The sequence below is a fragment of the Podarcis erhardii genome, assembly GCF_964252035.2.
Source record: "Podarcis erhardii genome assembly, chromosome: 12".
Taxonomy (NCBI): Eukaryota; Metazoa; Chordata; class Lepidosauria; order Squamata; family Lacertidae; genus Podarcis; species Podarcis erhardii.
In genome coordinates this window covers 9,176,640-9,197,792 of record NC_138513.1, presented here as the reverse complement: position 1 = coordinate 9,197,792, position 21,153 = coordinate 9,176,640, and the positions used below count along the sequence as shown (strand labels likewise).

The window sequence follows — 21,153 nt, the reverse complement described above, 5'->3', positions numbered from 1 at the left end:
GGCTGAGCTATTAAAACTGCCCTCATGGGCCCCCAATATATTTTGTTTTTGTTTTTTTAATCCGCCATCATATTAAAGTAAGCAGATGCAAAAGGGTTTCTGGGCCTTGTGTAGAAGAGGGAGTTTTGGCAGGTGGATGACAGGGCACCAAAATTCCTGCCACCACACATCTATGAAAAATACAGAAACTCTGTTGTCATTTGCACCCAGTCATCCTGCATGTCTTCCGTCTTTAAAATAAAACATTGTCATTGCACAACGAAGTTAACTCAAAACGTTGCACCAAATCATGCCATCTTGGGCATTAATTGAGTGGGAAGGTGGGCTGTAAGTATTATAGAGGAAGAATAAAGGAAAACCCCGAAAGCTGTGACCTGAATAATTATGCAAGTTTTTGTGGATTCTGCATCACTTTTCCGCTTTGGTTTGCCTTAGGAAAGGGCAAGGGGCTTGTTGAGACTGAAGAGAAAAAGGTCATGATTTGTAAGCATAATGATTCCTAGGGAGCTCCTTGGACCCTATGCTCTGGGGTGTGGAACCATAATGTCCACAGATAGCCCAAGAGACCAGCGATCACATTTACAGGCCCATTTGATGGTTGTGGCTCCAAGCTCCGTACAGTCAAAGACCAAAGGATGATTCATTGCATTTCAAATTAGATTGCATTAGTATATTTAAAAGATGCACAGTTCTCTCTCTCTCTCTCTCTCTCTCTCTATATATATATATATAGTCCAAGGATGACTGACAGCGGGGTGGAACTACTGGAACTCCAGATGTTGAAAAATATGCATTTCAAATGAACTAACCTTCCTTTGGGATCATGTTTCATTTAGCAACTCCCATCAGGTTCATAAACCACCATAGGACTTCCTATGGTGGTTTATCCACATGGTAGAATTTCCAGCTGAAGTTTGTTTCTCTTTTTCCTGTTGCAGTCCAACAGAACCCATGTATATTCTGCATTGGGTGCCCTGGAAGGGGACCATAGGTTTGTGGTAGAGCACAGGCACAGTCCCCGGCATCTCCTGTTGATAAAAAGGACCTCCAATACACAATGAGGTGAAGGATTCTCTGCTGGGGACCTTGAAAGAGCCATTGCCTGTCAATATGCATAATATCAGGGTAGAGCAATGATGGAGAACCTGGTGGCCCTCCAGATGTAGCTGGACTACAACTCCCATCATCCTTGACTGTTGGCCATGCTGGCTGTGCAGTCCAACAGTATCTGGAGCTGCCACAAGTTCCCCATCCCTGGGCTAGAAGGGCAAATAATCTTGCCTGTGTTCCTGGATATATTGGGATAGTTGGCGATTTGATTTCTATTCTGCTTTGCTTCCATTCAACTCAGGGTGGTGTGTGTGCATTCCCTGCCTGTCTCCCATCCGACCTGCGTGGCTTTGGTGAGGCTGTTGCATTGCACGTCCGCCGCCCATGATGATGGAGAACGTTGCATTTTTTAACTTGTAAAATGTTTACGTTCCTCTCCCCCCCCCTTTTTTTAAAAAAGTATGTTCATTTCAGGCCAGTTTCTGCTGATGGCTGCAGTTTTCCTGTAAACAGTGGGTGGGTTGGTTGGTTATTGATTATTTGATATTTTTTTTATACCACCTTTCATTATGCAATCTCAGGGTGGTTCACAGAATGGATGAGGAGGTAAATGTGTGCTGTGCCCACACCATTTCACAGGGGGAGGCTCATATGATTGTAGGTTCTTCTATGCCTAAAAATAAAAATAAAACAATAATCCCTGCACTGGGAAATCTAGTGTGTCAGAAGTTGGGTTAAGAGCAAAGCTTATCTAAACAGCTTTGAGGTTTCGGGTTTTTAAAAAAATTAAAAAAACCAGTCAAGCAGTTTATGAAATAAATAACTTCTCCTGTATAGTTTGTGCAAGGAATTTTAGACTTTTTTTTTTTAAAAAAAGATAGCCCTCCCCCCGCTCCTCACATGAGCAATCTGAAATAATTACAGGGCAGGCAGAAGGCATCTCCTCATATGTGAGAACTAGCTGTATGCCTTGGCAGAGTACAAACCCGACTCCCGACTGAGCAAAATTTAGATGTCCTCAACTCCCTTCCTTTTCTACTGCTCTTATTCGTCTACTCGATTGAAGTATTGCAGCAGGGGCTGGGTTTGTATCTGCCAGCTGTTGCTATAGCAACACTTCTCTTGCCCAAGTCTTGCTGCTAAAAATAGATCACCTTGAACCCGGGGAAAGAAATCAGGGGAAATCAAAAGGTGCCAGCGTGATTGACTTCCGCGGTGGCGCTTGCAAAGCAGCTCTGCCTTTGAAATCCAGCAAATGAAAACCTTCCACAATGCGAGGAGGCATGAGCAGCCTATTTAAGCAACAAATCGGAAACGGTAGGGTTGTGTTTGAAGTCCTGCTCCGTGGTGTGAATTACACCCAACACCTTACAACCCGAGGTGTGTGCTGCTGTCACTGAGGGACACCCCAAAAGAGAAACCACTGGCTGCTGCCCAGAAGCGAGGGGTATGTTGTGTGTGTTTTGCAGCTGGTGCATGGGGCAACATCCATATTTAAATTGAAACTGAAATACTTTATTGTTACTTGTACAACTTGTATACAGTGAGATTACACGAGCCCCCCCACTTAGCTCTCTTAGTCTTAATTCCCCTCGTTTACTGACGCACACCCACCAAACCCAAAAGTCAGTTGCCCTGTTGTTATCTTTTCATTCAGCAGCCTAACAGCCCACGGATAGAAGCTGTTCTTTACCCTGTTGGTGCGACTGATCCTGCTTCTATATCTTCTGCCCGAGGGCAGGAGATCAAGAAAGTGCCGGCCAGGGTGTGAATCATCCCTGAGAATTTTCCTCACTCTCCTGAGGCAACGATCTTCCGCTATTTCATCCAGTGGATTCACGGGACAGCCCATAATATCTTGTGCTGTATTCACCACCCTCTGTAGGCACTTCCTGTCAAACCAGCATACCACACCGTGATGCAGTATGAAAGGACACTTTCTGTTGTGGATCGGTAGAAGGAGATCATCAAATGTTGACATCGTTCTTTTGCAATACTCTGAGCAATACATGTGCAAAGGTCTCCTTTGCGGGGACTGATCTGGCCTCAATGATTTGAAACCCATTCATGTCCATGGAATAGCTCTGGCACTGCTTTCCCTTGCTTGCTTCTTTGAGACCCCCAGGAGGGGAGTTGAGAGGAAGTGGACGAACACGAGAATCTGTGCAGTGCCGGAGTGCAGACTGTCAGGGTATCACATGCATCTGATTCAGAGGGAGACAGAGAGAATTGTAGCAATCTGATATACAGACTTCCTTTCTGGAAGTCCGTTCAACTTCGAGAACGTTCGGAAACCAAAGCGTGGCTTCCGATTGGCTGCAGGAAGCTCCTGCAGCCAAGCAGAAGCCGTGGAAGCCCTGTCGGACGTTCGGCTTCCAAAAATAGTTCGCAGACTGGAAGAATCACTTCCAGGTTTGCGGCGTCCGGGAGCCAAAATGTCCGAGTACTAAACTGTTCAGAAACTAAGGTACGACTGTATACATGAGACTGGGGCGAGAGCCTGGAGCTCTCTAGAGATTTCTGTATTATGATTCTGCTTATCCTTGAATGTTGGTCAAACAGGCGGGGGCCAATGGGAGTCGTAGCCTAACAAGGAGGGCCGCAGGTTCTCCCCACCCAACTGCTTTAAGATTACCAACGTTCCTGGATTTGAAAAACTTATTTTTAAGTAGCAAGGTGCTAGCATCTGGTAGGCTTTTCTTTAATGGCTGAAGAGTTTGACCAATGCTGAGGGGAAACTTGGCATCCAGTTGGCCAGTGTGAGAATAGGATGCCGGATTAGATGGGCTTCTGGTCTGATCCAGCAAAGTTCTTCTTATGGACAGCCAGGGAAGATTTGGGAGAAATGACTTGTGGCAGGAGAAAAGGAGGGGTCCCTGCGAAGGTTTTCCTTGCACTGGAATGTAGGGATGGACCAGCGAGACAAGCAGGAGGTTTGTATGGGAATGGAGAGCAAAGCCAGGCAGAGGCAAGAACTCCGAGGTGCAGAGAGTCAAAAGCTTCAAATAATAATAATAATAATAATAATAATAATAATAATAATAATAATAATAATAATATCATCACCCATCTGACTGGGTTGCTGCAACCACCCTGGGCGGCTTTCAATAAAATATAAAAACATAGCAAAACATCAAACATTAAAAACTTCCCTAAACAAGGCTGCTTTCAGATGTCTTCTAAATGTCAGATAGTTGTCTATTTCCTAGACATCTGATAGGTGGAGGTTCCACAGGAAGGGCGCCACCACCAAGAAGGCCCTCTACCTGGTCCCCTGTAACTTCACTTCTCACAGTGAGGGAACTGCCAGAAGGCCCGCAGAGCTGTATCTCAGTGTCCGGACTGAGCAATGGGGGTGGAGATGCTCCTTCAGATATACAGGGCCGAGGCCATTTAGGGCTTTAAAGGTCAGCATCAACACTTTGAGTTGGGCTCAGAAACCTACTGGGAGCCGATGTAAATCCTTTAGGACTGGTGTTATATGGTCCCAGCTGCCGCTCCTAGTTGCCAGTCTAGCTGCCTCCTTCTGAAATAGTTGCGGTTTCCAAGTCACCTTCAAAGGTAGCCCCACATAGAGCGCATGGCAGTAGTCCAAACAGGAGATAAGGGAGCCATTTTTCTTCAACGAAGACTTCTTTGAGGACTGTGCAAAGCTTTCTAATAGGTTTCTGTACATGTCAGCAGCACATCCAGAATAAGAAACTGTCGTGTGGCAGTGTGTGAACTGGAATTAGCAATGAGATAATCTTGCTGAACTGTCGGAGATAATGTAAGGCCTCATTGCATTCCCTCACATTCCTTCAGGCAAGAAGAGGCTGTGTGTGTGTGTGTGTGTGTGTGTGTGTGTAGGAGCACGAATTAAGGTCCTAGGGTGGTGTGGTTATAATTCTTTAGGGTGATACTATGGGTTCCTAATAGCCAAGTCTTTTAGGAATGAAGGATCAGTGGTGCTTAACAGAGGTGAGCCTCCTTGCATCATAATGGCATAATAGAGCAGGGCCCCTCCAGACTGGTGTTTTGTCGTGGTTATGTTCTGCAACATATCATTGACCCAACAGTAGTAATTTAGTGGGGGATTTAAATGGACCGTCAACACATCGTTCCGCTTCATTACCTGTTCTGCGGTGCTTTGCAAGTGCTGCTGTCTTGCAGTATAGTGCAACAACAGCAGGGCATTCACCCACAGAAACACACATCAAACACTGTGGTAGAAAAAGTTACAGGATTTCAGTAGTACACTATGGGACATGCCCTTATCGGAAAGGAAAGCTGTGTGTTTGCCCCCAAAATGGTTGCAGAGGCAAACAGTATGGAAGCCATTAAATGGCATCTATCAAGACTAGGACTTGAACTCAGCTTTTACACTAATATGAATGCTCAGGAGATGGACTTGGAGGAGTCAGGGGTCTAGAAACCAAGCCTTATGAAGAACGGTTGAAGGAGCTGGGTATGTTTAGCCTGAAAAAGAGGCGGATGAGGGGAGATATGAAGATTCCGGTTAAACATCAGGAAGAACTTTCTGACAGTAAGAGCTGTTCGACGGGGGAATGGATTCCATTGGGAAGTTGTGGACTCTCCTTCCTTGGAAGTTTTTGAGCAGAAGTTGGATGGCCATCTGTCATGGATGCTTTAGTTGAAATTCCTGCATTGCAGGGGGTTGGGCTAGATGACCCTCGAGTTCCCTTCCCGCTCTACCATTCTTTGAAACCTAAATTGCATTGCCTTATCATTATTCTCCAGCTTTGCTAATATAAAGACACATTGCTCTGTATTATTTTCTGCCTCCTGTTTGTTCCAGTTGGGGTCTGAGACAGAACCAAATAACTACTTAGTAGTCACTTCAATAACTTTTATTCTTAGAAATGGGAGGCATCCCTTTTCGCTGCCTTTGTCCCAATAACCCTGCATGAAACTTAGAAACCCCTCTTTGTCTCACAGAACTACAGTTCCCAGAGTTCCCTGTGAAGAGGGATTGGTTGTTAAACCTCTCTGGGAATTGTAAATCTGTGGTGGGGAAGAGGTGTCTCCTAACACCTCACAGTACCTTTAACAAACTACAACTCCCAGAACCCTTTGGGGGGAAGCCATGACTGTGTAAAGTGGTATTATACTGCTTTAAACGTACAGTGTACATGTGGCTTTTTCCAGAGTTGACTATTATTATTATTTATTTAATTTATATAATGCTCTATATCCAGAGGCCTAAGGGCGGTTCACAGAAGAAAAATCAAAATATAAAACCACAAAATATATAGTCAAAACAGAAACAACAACCCAATATCCCCTTGGGTTTCCCTTGGGATTGATGGACGTTGCAATCCAAACCATCTGGGGGACACCAGGTCTGAAACAGAAAATATTAAATGAGATGGACTCAAGTTGTCACTCCACTCCAGATGTATTTTCTTATGCTGGTTGAAGCATAAGAGACACACCACAGAGGGCCAAACAGAGCACACACTCTGGTGTAATGATAGCTGCTTATGCACTCATTAGCCAAATCTGAGCTGGTTTTATTTATGCTGGAGCCCACAAGGAGAATGAATTTCTTCTGTCTCATTCTCCACTGCCCTCTCAGGCATGAAGGGAGGACAAATGAGCCGTGTGATCTGAGCATTCACAATATGAGGCGAAGCTGGAGAAGCGTGGCTCAGGGCGACAGTGTGAGCATCAGGCAGAGCAAAGCTGTCTGACCCAGACGGCTCAGCAACCCCACAAGCGTTTCAGACAGGGACATCAATGGAATCGGAAAGGGCGAGCTTTTTACAACACCAGCAGGGGACTCCAAACACGTTGCAAGCGCTGGGATGCAAGAAACAACAGATAATAATAGTATTTGGCTCCAGCATAGGCTGGAGTCTGTAGTAGGTGTGTTGCAATCCTAGCCTTCCCCAACATGATGCCCTCCAGACATTTTGGACTGCAGCTCTTATCATTCCTGACCGTTTGCCTTGCTGGCTGAGGCTCATGGGAGTTGGAATGGTTGGAATCCAAGAACATTTTGGTGCAACAGATTGAGGAAACCTGCCCTAGAATCAAGATAGCACCTTTCTTGATAGCCCGAAAGGTCTTCCCGTTTTTTCTTCTTTAGCCAAAATCTTGATTGTGGTGCACAGACTGCATTTTTCTCTGACATATCCCAGGTTCAGACTCAAGAGCGATATCTGGAGACTAATAGCCCTTATTTTATTTTATTTTATTTTATTTTATTTTATTTTATTTTATTTATATTTTATTTTACGCTACGTTACGTTACTTTATTTTTCTCACCTCCACTGCCTTCTGGAGGTCCAACCTGATTGTTGGATTCTGGGCCTCTCCTTGAGTTCCTTGGAAGAGAGTAGCAAATGTTAGGAGGCACTGCAAACAGAGTTGTGTTACAAAGGAAAGATATAAGTCACTGTGCGCAAGACAGGTCGCCGGACGTGTGAGAGTCTTGGGTGTCAAGGCAGCCCCAGTGCCCCACAGGCTCAAATTGCGTTTCACAAAGTCATTGTGAAAGAAATCTTTGGCGCAGGCGTGGCTAACCTGTGACCTTCCAGATGTTGTTGGACAGTAACTCCCATCACGCCTGACCGCTGGCCATGCTGGCTGAGGGTATGATAGTTGACACCTAACATCTGGAAGACGACAAGTTTTAGTGGCTTGTCTGGTGCATCTCCTCATGTTACAAGAGGATTGATTTCATTTTCTCTGTGAACTACCTGTGGCAGACAGGTATTAAGCCTACCCTTGAAATAGCAGGTTTAACCTTGACACCTTTGCTCAGTTGGTGGGTGACAATCAGGATGTAATTACACCACCCAAAAGATGATGTTGTCTTTAAGTTAGTCTCCGTGAGGGTCTTGTCCCCCCCCCCTTTTGAACCCTTCCCATGTGCTTTGTGAAATTTTAATCAAATGTGTGTCTGCTCCAATAGCATTTCAGAATGTGCTACTGTCCTCTGTTGTTATTTAAAGGGCCCACAGAACTCAAAAGTACATTTTACTGGATAAGGTGCTATTGATGTGGTTCTGTATCCTTGGGAAAGGACCGTAGTTCAGTGACAGAACATCTGCTTTGCATGCAGAAGTTTAGCATCTCCCTGAGGTGAGAGATAGTTACGAGACAAAAGGCCAGCGTTTCAGGAAGCTGAAGTGGGGGTGGTGCCAGAGCACAAGCTGGGCTGTCTGTTTTATGCTGCAGAGAGGGCCAGACACAATGTTTGGGGTCTCTTGCAATCAGAGTCTGCGGCAATGGAAGGAACAAGGGTCCCTCTTGGGATGTGAATGCTCCAAACTCTCTCCATCTAGACGCAGGTTGTATATATGTGTAAATAAACCATATATCATAAAGACACCACAGACGCTGCTGTTCTTCATTCTTCCAAAAGGTAACATGTTGTTGTTGTTTAGTCGTTTAGTCGTGTCCGACTCTTCGTGACCCTATGGACCAGAGCACGCCAGGCACTCCTGTCTTCCATTGCCTCCAGCAGTTTGGTCAAATTCATGCTGGTAGCTTCGAGAACACTATCCCACCATCTCATCCTCTGTCGTCCCCTTCTCCTTGTGCCCTCCATCTTTCCCAACATCAGGGTCTTCTCTTCTCATGAGGTGGCCAAAGTATTGGAGCCTCAGCTTCAGGATCTGTCCTTCCAGTGAGCACTCACAGCTGATTTCCTTCAGAATGGATGCGTTTGATCTTCTTGCAGTCCATGAGACTCTCAAGAGTCTCCTCCAGCATCATAATTCAAAAGCATCAATTCTTCGGCGACCAGCCTTCTTTATGGTCCAGCTCTCACTTCCATACATCACTACTGGGAAAACCATAGCTTTAACTATACGGACCTTTGTTGGCAAGGTGATGTCTCTGCTTTTTAAGATGCTGTCTAGGTTTCTCATTGTTTTTCTCCCAAGAAGCAGGCGTCTTTTAATTTCATGGCTGCTGTCACCATCTGCAGTGATCATGGAGCCCAAGAAAGTAAAATCTCTCACTGCCTCCATTTCTTCCCCTTCTATTTGCCAGGAGGTGATGGGCCCAGTGGCCATGATCTTCGTTTTTTTGATGTTGAGCTTCAGACCATATTTTGCGCTCTCCTCTTTCACCCTCATTAAAAGGTTCTTTAATTCCTCCTCACTTTCTACCATCAAGGTTGTGTCATCTGCATATCTGAGGTAAAAGGTAACAGACCCTGCTAAGTGTTGGATGATCTCTGTGTGTGAGAATCATTTGTACCAGAAACAGAGAAGAACAGAGAAGGAAGTCTCAAGACAGCAGAAGGCTGAGATTGTTTTGTCTATGCAAGGACATTTTCTGTGGGAACTGTTCTTTGGACATGCGCAGTATGACAGGAAGTACTGATAACAAGGTTCTGTGTACCTTGTTGTGAGTCTGTTGCTTGTGCCTTGCGGTGAGAGAAGCAGAGAGTGAGTCTTGGACTCTTGTTGGACTCTTAAGCATGCCTTGACCATTGCAGTGGTGAATATCTGTATATATTTGCTGCCAGTATGCTTTTATGTCTGTCAAGTAAACCTCTACACTTGACTGAATCTTTATGACGTCCATGAGTGTTTATTGCCTGCTGTATGTACCTTCAACCCTGAAGACGCTTCCAAGGAAGGAACTGCGTTGAGATGCAACTCTGCTAGGTGTGGATACTGGCACACACACACACAGCAAAAGTGATGCCGGACCCAATCCTTCTAAATCATCCATCAGAGGTTGATGGATTGATCCAACATGAAGATCGCCTGGTACTCCTGGAATCTCGCACCGCTTGAAGATCGGGGTGGTGTGTAACAGTATTATACAGTGGTACCTCAAGTTAAGTACTTAATTCGTTCCGGAGGTCCGTTCTTAACCTGAAACTGTTCTTAACCTGAAGCACCACTTTAGCTAATGGGGCTGCCGCGCTGTCGGAGCACGATTTCTGTTCTCATCCTGAAGCAAAGTTCTTAACCTGAAGCACTATTTCTGGGTTAGCGGAGTCTGTAACCTGAAGCGTATGTAATCTGAGGTACCACTGTAGAATCATAGGACCTTAGAATTGTAGCATTGGAAGGGACACCAAAGGTCATCTATTCCAACCCCATGCTGGAATCTCAACTAAAGCATCCATCTGATGACCCATCTGATGTGAACATCTGTGAGAACATAATGCATGAACCGCCCCTTACGCATTTCATGAACACCAGAGTTGGGGAAAACAAGGGGACATAGCTGCCCTTTATTGCAGTACAGTGGTACCTCGGGTTACATATGCTTAAGGTTACAGACTCCCCTAACTCAGAAATATTACCTCGGGTTAAGAACTTTGCTTCAGGATGAGAACAGAAATCGTGCAGCAGCGGCAGCAGGAGGCCCCATTAGCTAAAGTGGTGCTTCAGGTTAAGAACAGTTTCAGGTTAAGAACGGACCTCCGGAACGAATTAAGTTCTTAACCTGAGTTACCACTGTACATCTGCTCTCTTCCCAGGAGATTGCAATTCCTGGCAGCGGCAGCCAACAGGGCAGGGCTTTGGGGCAGATGTCCATGCCCAACTCAGAAGAACGAGCAAGACCTCCTGCTGCAGCCAGGCTATCTGGCCACATTTTGAAACGAGTGGAGCAAAACACATCACCACCCAAGGAACGTCCCAGCCCAGTAAGACCATTAAACTCACAAGCACCTTTCTCCTTGGCATGCCTCTTTCTGCCTGAGGAGGAGCCTCCTGGGCTTGCACAGGGAGAAAAAAGACCTTGAGCTGCTGATATATTAATTCCCAGGGCAGGAGCCAAGGCTGTGAGGCAGGCTTCCCAACCGTGTTGGGAATGCTGAGCCTCCGGGAATCACTGGGGCTGATTGTGAAAGGAAGATAGGAAGGAGAGAGAGAGAGAGAGAGAGAGAGAGAGAGAGAGAGAGAGAGAGATGGGCTGTTCATCATCATTTCCACCCTAAACTTTGGGCAATGGAAAATATTCCAGATTTTTTTCCTGGAAACCTCACAGCATTGGGTAGGGACATGAGTTGAAAGCACGTTTTTTGTCCAGGACTGGGGTTTTCTACCCTCATGCAATTGGATTGGGGTTCATAGCCTCCTACAGCCTCAGGTGTGCTTATGGTCTCTTGCAAACTTGTTGAGCCTTCCAAGTTTGCTTCTGGAATGAAATCAAATTTTTGCTGCTGCCCCCCCCCCCCCCCGGAGGTGTGCGAGCTTCTGCTTTCTGTGTGGCAGCGCAGGAAAGAGGCTCTGCAAAGCCATGCCTCGGGGGCTTGACCCTGGTTTGGTCTGGATCCAGGCATCTCTTTGCCATTCAGTGGCATAATATTTATCCGAGCACGGAAGGTCTGCCAAGTCACATGGTTTGGCAGCCGGACACACTCTTGGGCCCCATTGACGTGGGTGCGGAGACACACCTCCCAGTCATGCCGCTGTGCTCCGATGACAAGCCAGATAAAGTCACGCTGCGAGAGGCAAAGGACTCGCACTGCCCAGTTCTCTGCAGAGGACCAGAAAAATTCAAATCAGATGACATCGAGCCAGATATTGGGGGGGGGGGGGGGATCACATGAGCATTTTAAGAATGTTGATCTCTCCAGAATAAAGGCACCACAAGAATATAAACATTGTGTGCACGAGAAGGGGTTTTGTTGTTGTTTAGTTGTGCTGTGTATCAAGGGACAAAACGGGCATTTCTTTCATACAGAGCAAAGTACTGTGTTCTCTAAGTTTGGGGGATTTAAGTGAACTTTTTCTTCCACTGTTTTTGCACATAGTTCCTGATTCCCTCGAGCAGTAGGTAGTTCGGCAAGAGGGGGTTGGATCCAACTAAGCCCTGCTCTGAGTAGACCCATTGAAACTATTCCATTTGTAGCCCACCTGTCCTACAAGGAGCTCAAGATGGTGTGCATGGCTCTCTCCCTCATTTAATCCTCACAGTGGTAGGCTAGGCTAGGCTAGGCTGAGAGGCAATGAGCAGTCCAGGTCACCCAGTGAGCTGGGATTTAAACCCTGGTCTCCCAGGTCCTAGTTTGACCCTCTAAACGCTACACCACACTGTATCCCAAATTAAAGGAACTAAGCTAGTCATGCCATTCATATCAATGGGTCTACCATGGGTTGAACCCGTGTTGGATACAACACAAGGTCGGCTTCCTTGTGAAGAGAGTGAGCTGGAGGCTTATGGCATCTTTGTCACTCCCAGTGGAACAGCAATAAAACCGCTAGCACATTTGCAAAGCTAAGCAGGATCCAGTGTGGTTTCATGTTGGATGGGGGCCCACGTATTGAGATTCCTACCTTGCAGGGGATTGGACTAGATGTCCCCTCAGGGTCCCTTCGAACTCTACAGTTCTGTGATCCTATGAATGCACTCCTATGAGCACCTCTTCTGCTTTTGACTAACAGAGCTTACCTCTGTAGGCTCTCCTGGGACCCTGATAATATGTCTGGTGTATCCTGAGATGGGACTGGGACTACCAGTGCCAGAACACCTGTTGGGAATATAATTCTAGACACAATCTCTAAGCCTGCCCTACCTCGCAGGGTTGTGGGGTTACAGTCGCAGCGGTGGCAGTGAGCGCTGCAGGTTCTCCATCTCTTATCTACCCTATCCCCAAGTGCTGGAGGAGGAAGGGGATGGAAATGCAATAAATATTAGATAGCATCCTTAGCTGTGGTTTGGTAGCAGGTCCAGAGTATGATGCCCGAGGCTACCCAGCAAGTGTAATAGGTAGCCATGTGATGATTTGAGCTTGAGTTTTCCACATCCAGACTCGAGGCTCTAACCATTCTGATAAATGGAGAGCCATAGAGTTCAGGGTACCTTGCTCCAACTCACCGTTCTCTCCATTTTACATGCTTGGCTTTTCTAGAGAATGATTACAGCCTTGTTGCTTCGATGAAAGGAGAGTTAAGTAGCACCTAGCTGCATTTCCAAATGCCTCTTGCCAGTATTTTTTCTGCTAAGCAGCATGCATTTAAGCATGCGTACCATTTGAGTTCTGGGACGTGGGTGGCGCTGTGGGTTTAAACCACAGAGCCTAGGGCTTGCCGATCCGAAGGTCGGCGGTTCGAATCCCCACGACGGGGTGAGCTCCCATTGCTCGATCCCTGCTCCTGCCCACCTAGCAGTTCGAAAGCACGTCAAAGTGCAAGTAGATAAATAGGTACCACTCCGGCGGGAAGGTAAACGGCGTTTCCGTGCGCTGCTCTGGTTTGCCAGAAGCGGCTTAGTCATGCTGGCCACATGACCCGGAAGCTGTACGCCGGCTCCCTCGGCCAATAAAGCGAGATGAGCGCCCCAACCCCAGAGTTGGCCACGACTGGACCTAATGGTCAGGGGTTAATTAACATGTGCAAATGAAACGTAGCTTCATTACTCCTCTGGGAGCAGTGGCAACTCATCTGCCTCAGAGATGCTCGTAAGATCGACGCCCCCCCCAATCTGCCTTGCTTCAAGCCCACACTTCTCCCCCAGTTTAGCGTGTTTAGATAAATTGTTCTTTTAATAGCAATCTAATCAAATGAGCTTTGCGCCGGGAAGAGCAAATCGGATGACGCCTTGGAAGAAAGTGCAGAGGACGGGAGCATTGATGATAGCCGTTTTTTCCTTGCTCGCTGTTGCCGAGCACATGGCTGCGGATCACATGGTCGGCAGGCATGTGCTTTTCTCCTGCTCCCAAGTCTGGCGTTGCTGACATGCACTTGTCAGTCACACTTCTATACTGATACCAGATCCCCGGCAACTGTTGCTTCATCCAGCTGTGGTTCTATAGTTACAGTTCCTATGTGTGTTTGTGGGTGTGCACCAGAAATAAAACAGCAGCAGAAGTGCCATGGGAAATAGCACATTAGGCAGCAGAGGGGGGAGGAGTGGTATACTTTACTTGAGTATATTGCCCTTATATGTATATGTGTGTAAACTATAATCTTGCGGCTGGCTGTGTTTTACAGAATGTCAGGGAATGTAACTTCAAATCCGCATTTGCCCTTTATAGTATCTCTTTTGCAAACTTGAAACCTCCCGAGACTAATGTGTCTGTCTGGGTTCTTCACCTTTAACCAGCTCTGATTTGCAGAATCTCCTGCTATGGAGATAATTGTAATGAGAAACCTTTGGCCTAACAGCGTTTCTGGCGCTTTCAGTGCTGTCAACACAAGCGTCAGATGTAATCCTGAGCAAGTACATTATCTAGCAGTGCAGCCCTTACTCAGAAGTAAGGACTGGTGGATTTTGTTCGAGGTATCGCTAAAGGTCTCCTGGGCCCCCCGAACACACTTTGGCTTGTCCCGGGTCTAAAAAGCAGAGGTCTGAGCGATTTTGGCTTATGCCCTGCAACTTTCCCCTCCACAGAAAACCCAGTTGCTGTTTGTTCTGCTTCAGCGCTAAACCAGGAGTTTTCCCGGGAGAAAGGGGCGAGGCAAATGGAGGTATGGATGAGCCCCCAGACTTCCACTTGTCCCACCGCTTTCCCCGGGAAAACCTGATCTTCATTGCTGGATAGGAGCAAATCAGGTCCTCTGATTCAGTGCTGAAGAGCAGGAGAAAGCAGCAGTGTGGATGAGCCCCAAGTTAACATCACCTAGCTGTGTATTTGTTCTGCTGGTGCAATTTTTTTTTACCAGGAGAACAATCCATAAACTGGCAGGCTGTGCAATCCGTTGCACCATGAGCTTCTGCTAGTGTAACTGTGGTGCTCGATTGCTCTGCATTAAAGCTCACCTGTTCGCCAGTGCAAGGGCCCTGGTGTTAATGAAAGGAAAGTCTGAATATAGCCCATCATGTTCAATAGGGCTTGTTCCCTAACCTATTTATTTTTAAGATTTCTTAACCTGCCCTTCACCATAAGGCCCCAAGGTGAATTATGACAACATAATATGCCATTTTAGGATTGTAAAACAAGTGAAACCATTCCAAACGGAACAGAACAGTGTGCAGTCAGTAAAAGAGGAGGGGATCCTTCCGAACAAAATACTTTAGCTGTCACTGTGTTTGGACTGCAGGCGGACGATGGCACTTAAGAATTAGCAGTGAAAGAGTTACATAAAACTGCACTGTTGGGATTTTTCTTCCTTGCTTGCTTATATCTCCCCAAGGGGCTTATTCCTGCATATGCCTTGTTTCACTTGGCTGTTTTAATAACTAACCCTGCTCTGTCCTCATTCTTTTTTGTTCCCCTACCTCTCACCTCCTCCTGCGACCAGCTGCCGCCCTTTTCTCTTTTCTTCCTGCTCTAGCTGTTTTCATACACATTCTGAGGTTTGCATTAGCGGTCTCAGGACCTTTTCTTCTCAGCTGTTGGTTTTATGCTGGCAAAAACAAACGGGCGAATTCAGATCACACAGGGCAAATAAAGCAAACGATAATCGCCCTTGCAGAGCAAGCCCCATGCTGTGTTTATCTCTCCTCCTTCTGCAATGTAAGCAGCGGCTCTGGCCGCTCAGAGGATGGGCCCCTGGAGAATGGTGTTGCATAAAAATGCCTTTGGGATGTTTCTTAACCCAGAAGTCTGCATGGGCATGCCTCTGCCTTTTGTGCAGAAACCATGATTGCTGCAAATATTCACATGCATGTGTTACAAAGCAAGGATGTTTCTTGCAACAAATATGTGGGTAACATCCCCATGTCTTCAGGAAGCTGCCTTACACAGAATCAGACCAATGGTTCCTCCAGCTTATCAATGTCTGCACAGTGGCCGGCAATGGCTTTTCAGGGTTTCATACAGGAATCTGTCCTGTCCTGAAGGATACCTGAAGTATACCTGAAGGAGCGTCTCCACCCCCATCATTCTGCCCAGACACTGAGATCCAGTGCTGAGGGCCTTCTGGTGGTTCCCTCGCTGCGAGAAGCCAAGTTACAGGGAACCAGGCAGAGGGCCTTCTCGGTAGTGGCGCCCGCCCTGTGGAATGCCTTCCCATCAGATGTCAAAGAGATAAACAACTACCTGACGTTTAGAAGACATCTGAAGGCAGTCCTCTTTAGGGAAGTTTTTAATGATTGATGTTTTAATGTATTTTTAATCTCTGTTGGAAGCCACCTGAAGTGGCTGGGGAAACCCAGCCAGATGGGCGGGGGTACAAATAAATTATTATTATTATTATTATTATTATTATTATTATTATTATTACTACCACTACTACACTGGTACCTCGGGTTAAGAACTTAATTCATTCTGGAGGTCTGTTCTTAACCTGAAACTGTTTTTACCTGAAGCACCACTTTAGCTAATGGGGCCTCCTGCTGCCGCCGCACCGCTGGAGCACGATTTTTGTTCTCATCCTGAAGCAAAGTTCGTAACCCGAGGTACTATTTCTGGGTTTGCGGAGTCTGTAACCTGAAGCGTATGTAACCCGAGGTACCACTGTACTACTATCCCTACCTGGGAGTGCCAGAGAATCAACCTGGGATCTTCTACTTGCAAACCACATGCCCTGTCCTAACTCCATCTGGTGCACTCATGTTGCCCACATTTTCACATTTGCTGCAGAAAATGACAGTGCACCACCTACATGCATACAGCAGTTTTCATAGGAGCCAATTTCTAGGTCTGAGGTCCCTTCACCCCCAATGTAAAAAAGAGGAGCTTTAAGTCACATGAATTCCCAGGCACAGGTATAGTTTCTCACTGAGAGGCAGGCCCATCCCTTAGCCTATCACTGTTCTCCTTTTCCTTCGGTCCCCTCTGACCAAGTCTTCATGACTCGTGGGAGCCTTCAGGGAAGGGCTATTGCTCAGTGGCAGAGCAGCTCCTTTGCAGACAAGAAGTCCAAAGTTCAGTCCCTGGCATCTCCAGGCAGGGCTGCAAAAGACTTCTGGCTGAAAACCTAGAGAGCTACTGGTGGCCAACCTAGAGAGCTACTGGTGGTCCTCCAGGTGAGGAGGCTCACCTGTGGCACTTCAGATGCCATAACTCCCATCAGCCCCAGTCAGCATGGCTCCTGGTCTGGGCTGAAGTAGTCCAAGCACATTTAGAGGGCCACAGGTTCCCCATCCCTGGAATAGACACAACTGAGCTACTATAAGGCATCTTCCTGTGCAACTCATGAGACAGGGTGGTGGGTCTGCTTGGTTCACTTCCAGGTAAATATGTTTAGGATGAGGTAGTCAGAAGCATGCCTGAAGCCAGTAGTGTGCACCTACTACTTGGAAGCGAGCTCCACTGATGCTCAACGCTTCATTAAGTGAATGGTAATAAGTGGTAGCCTGAGTCTCTCTGCACAGCTCGATGCCGGCAGGAGCCAGTTCCATATATTGTCAAAACCACTGTGCATTAAGTGTTAGATGGCTGTTGCATGGCTTGTGGTTCTCTTCTTCCACCCTTTGGCACACCCCAGCAAGGAGATAGGAAGAAGCTTGTATCTTCCCAGGAAGTTGTCTAGGCCTTTCTCGCATTCTGTGTACATCTGCTATAAATGCCCAGGATTTACATGACTCCCAAGAGCCGATTGGGTTCCTTCGCACTGAAGTTTCAACGTTACTGAATGAACAAGGGTTGGGTGTATTCTGCACAGCTGGGAATGTGTCACAGAAACAGAAAATCAACTGAATGGCATAGAATGTGGCATATAAATCATGGTAGATTTTTGAGTGTGGTTGGTTTAAAAAGCAAGTTTTTAGATCTCATTCATTGCCATTAAAACCACTGCATGTTCTTCCCATTCCAGGCAATCTCTAGTGAGGGCAAAAATCCAAATTATTTAGAAACCTGAAGAGCAAAACCAAATAAATTATGGAAGTTTTGAGTGGACGTACCACCTAATTTGCACAATTGACCCTAGGTTTTTCAACCAGACAGTACTTCTTTGAGGCTGGTAGTTTGTGCGAACGCTAGAGCAGACCCTTTAGAAAGTCATGGGTTCAGGTTTCATAGATTGCCATCCATATCTAGCTGAAATCAATGCCAAGACACCTACTGATTTTAACGTATCTGGATTGCAGTTGGATTGTGCAAGTGGATTAAGCATAGTGTCCACATGAGACTCATGGGGCAGTGTAGGCAGTCTCTTGACCAAAGAGATGCAGGCTTTAATGACGTGTTTGTGACCCACCCCCCAGACCTTGGACCATAGCTAATATATGAACCAAGATTTCTAGGTGGCAGCTACTTCTTAAATCAAGAACTTGAACTGCTGTTTGTTTTCAGAAATGAAATCCACACACACACACACACACACACACACACACACACACCACACACACACACACACACGGCAGCTGGGAGCAGAGGGGTCAGGCTGACTCCAGGGTAATGAGATATGGAGATTTGCACCTCCAGCTCAAACGTATCCCAGGTCAGCAGTGGTGACCACACAGGGCTGTCTTTGGACATGTCTGCAGTGCCAGAGTTTCTGGAGTGGGAAGCGAGCCTCTTTAAGGCAGCCAAATAAACCTCCGAAAGTTACTAGCTTGCCTTTCTTTTCTTAACCATGGCAATTTTTGGTACTGCAGAACTTAGGTCATGATAATGTAATGGACTGGCGAGACAAAGAGGAACGCTGGGAGGCACCAGGGAGAGAAATCCCAAGGGAAGAAGGCTCAGAGCCCAGGGAGTGGTGGTGGGACGATGATGAGTGGTCAGAAGGAGAAGAGAGAGAAGACTGGGGGGAGGAGGAGGTGTCAGAAGTTGAAGGGGAAACAGGGCTTAGTGAGCAGGGAGAGTCTGTGGCAGAGAGAAGCCCAGAAGCAGAAGCAGGTGAAGAGGGAGGTCAAGAGGCAGAGATGAATCAGGCTGGTGAAGAAGCTAGGGTGTCTCCCATGCCTGCTGCGACAAGCTGTTCTCCCCATTGGTATGAAGGTAAAGGGTAAAGGGACCCCTGACCATTAGGTCCAGTCGTGACCGACTCTGGGGTTGCGGCGCTCATCTCACTTTATTGGCCGAGGGAGCTGGCATTTGTCCGCAGACAGCTTCCGGGTCATGTGGCCAGCATGACTAAGCCGCTCTGGCGAACCAGAGCAGCGCACGGAAATGCCGTTTACCTTCCCACCGGAGCAGTACCTATTAATCTACTTGCACTTTGACGTGCTTTCGAACTGCTAGGTTGGCAGGAGCAGGGACCGAGCAACGGGAGCTCACCCTGTCGCGGGGATTCGAACCGCTGACCTTCTGATCGGCAAGTCCTAGGCTCTGTGGTTTAACCCACAGCGCCACCCGCGTCCTATTGGTATGAAGAGGGAGGAGCAAATACAGGCATGGAGCTGGCAAGTCTCAGATTGCTTGGGAAGGACCCAGGGGAGGAGACGACTTAGGCACTTGTGGGAAGGCAGGGACCTTTAATCTCCACAACTGCCTCATAGGGGTAAGACCTATCGAGAAGAGTTGCTGTGCTCATTAGGCCTGGTACTCCTGAGCAGGCCTTGTTCCTTCTACTACAGGCAGCGACCATTTTGTATGGGGGTTCTGTTTGTCAACCACCCATGCATCAGCAGAGTGTGCATAAACCTGCCCCATCCTGTTACATCCCCATTCCTCCCTCTTCATGGTCCAAAAGGGCCCACGTGTTGGTGGACGCGCCGAAAATGGTCACTGCCCATAATGAGTTAACTTCACTTACTCTATGAGATTTTTTGCTCGTTGGCTCCCTGATAGATAACTACCAACAGAATTGCACAAACATGATGCTTGAAGCCACACTAGAATATGTGAGTACATTTCTGAGGGAAGCAGGGGCCAAAATAGAGACCAAAGCAGAGATAATTTTATTGAGTGAGTTGTTGGGAAGAATTTGGCGACAGTCTGAAAGGCACCATTGGGGAGAATAAGCCCACAGCGTGGTCAGAGTAGACAGAGATAAGTTGTTCTCCCCATCTCATAGTGCTAGAGCCTATGTTGATATTGACTGGCACCAGACTCAGGGGAGACAAAAGGAAGGAAGCAGTACATAAGCATTTTGTGGAATTTGCTGCCACATAATGAAATTATGGCCACAGGCTTAGATCAGATTGGACAAATCCATGTGCGGGGAAATCTACCCATGGCCACTAGTCATAATAGCTAAGTGGATCTTCCATGTTCAGTGGCAAGAAACAGTGAAAGGTGCTACTGCTTGTGTACTTACCTGAGAGAGCCTTTGGTTGGGTCACGAGTGTGCGAATCTGGGGCAAAAGGAGGAGACTTGCACTGCTCATTCAAGAGGAGCATTCCTGAAAACAAAGGAAAACAGTGGTAGAGACCAGTGGTTTCAGGACCCTGGACAAAGCCATGAAAACAGGCTACTTGTTCCAAGGCACACTGAGTCCTCTCTGAGCCTTACTGCACCTCTCATGCTCCACCTAATAAAGGGGCAACTCTCTGGTTGCAAACCCACACACCATCATCTCTCCAGGAGCTCATGCTGTGCATGCTGTCTCTGTTGCCCTGCTAGCTCAGATGAGTACATGGGGGAAATATACCAGCTCTTTGGTGGAATGGGATTGGGGGCATGCAGAAACCTGATGGCCTCAGGCTTGGATGCCTCAGGTTCAGTGGTGGGGCTTAGTTCCAAAGCTTTCTCAGTTTGACCCTCAGCCTCTGTCTCTGGGTCGCTGTTGGGCTTTGGAGCCAGGGCATTGCGGGGAGCAAGATGCTGAACTAAATCAGCCTTTGATCTCCTTCAGCAGGGACCTCTTACATCCTTACATTAGCCAGAGAAGAGAGTGCTTTTGGGTAGGGGGGCAAAGGAAGTGGTGGTGGTGAGACCAACTGGGGGTCTAAGCCTCTGAACTGGGAAAGGAAGAGTTTTCTGGAGAGGAATGCTGCTTCACGAAGCCTGTGGGAAGTGCAGGCGTGAGTTGGATCGGATGCTGCTGACAGGCCAGCCCGTCTTGTCTCTGGCCAGCCGCTTCCCGCTGTGTGCAAGAGGAGTGTTGAGAGGAACCAACAGCTGCCGGCCTCCTCAGAGCAAGACTCGGAAAGCCGCCTTGTGGTGCGTTTCGTCCGAGTGTTCTCAGCCTCAAGGGCAAACACGTACGCTGGCAAGTGGAACTAGAGCCAGAGACAATTGCCTGCTCAGCCTCCCTGCAAGCAGCCAATAGCAGAGGAGTAGTAGAATTTCTTTTAAAGGGGCTTTCAAGGGAAACAAGCCTGGTTGCAGCAGGAGTGGCGCAACAAATAGTTTTAACTCCACTGCGAAAAAAGAAAGGAAGTCCAAATGCAAGAAAGTGTGA

General features: G+C 47.2%; 1 protein-coding gene and 1 long non-coding RNA gene across 2 annotated transcripts in view; one reads left to right on the top strand and one right to left on the bottom strand.

Moving 5' to 3' along the window:
• PRKAG2 (protein kinase AMP-activated non-catalytic subunit gamma 2) overlaps positions 1–21,153 on the top strand; it is a 191,553-nt gene that overhangs the window by 101,058 nt on the left and 69,342 nt on the right. The window lies entirely within an intron of this gene.
• On the bottom strand, positions 776–16,001 carry LOC309326130. The gene is made up of 3 exons (XR_014150184.1): positions 15,200–16,001; positions 7,321–7,379; positions 776–1,723 (listed from the first exon to the last, which is right to left on the bottom strand). It is a non-coding gene; the product is annotated as an uncharacterized lncRNA (long non-coding RNA).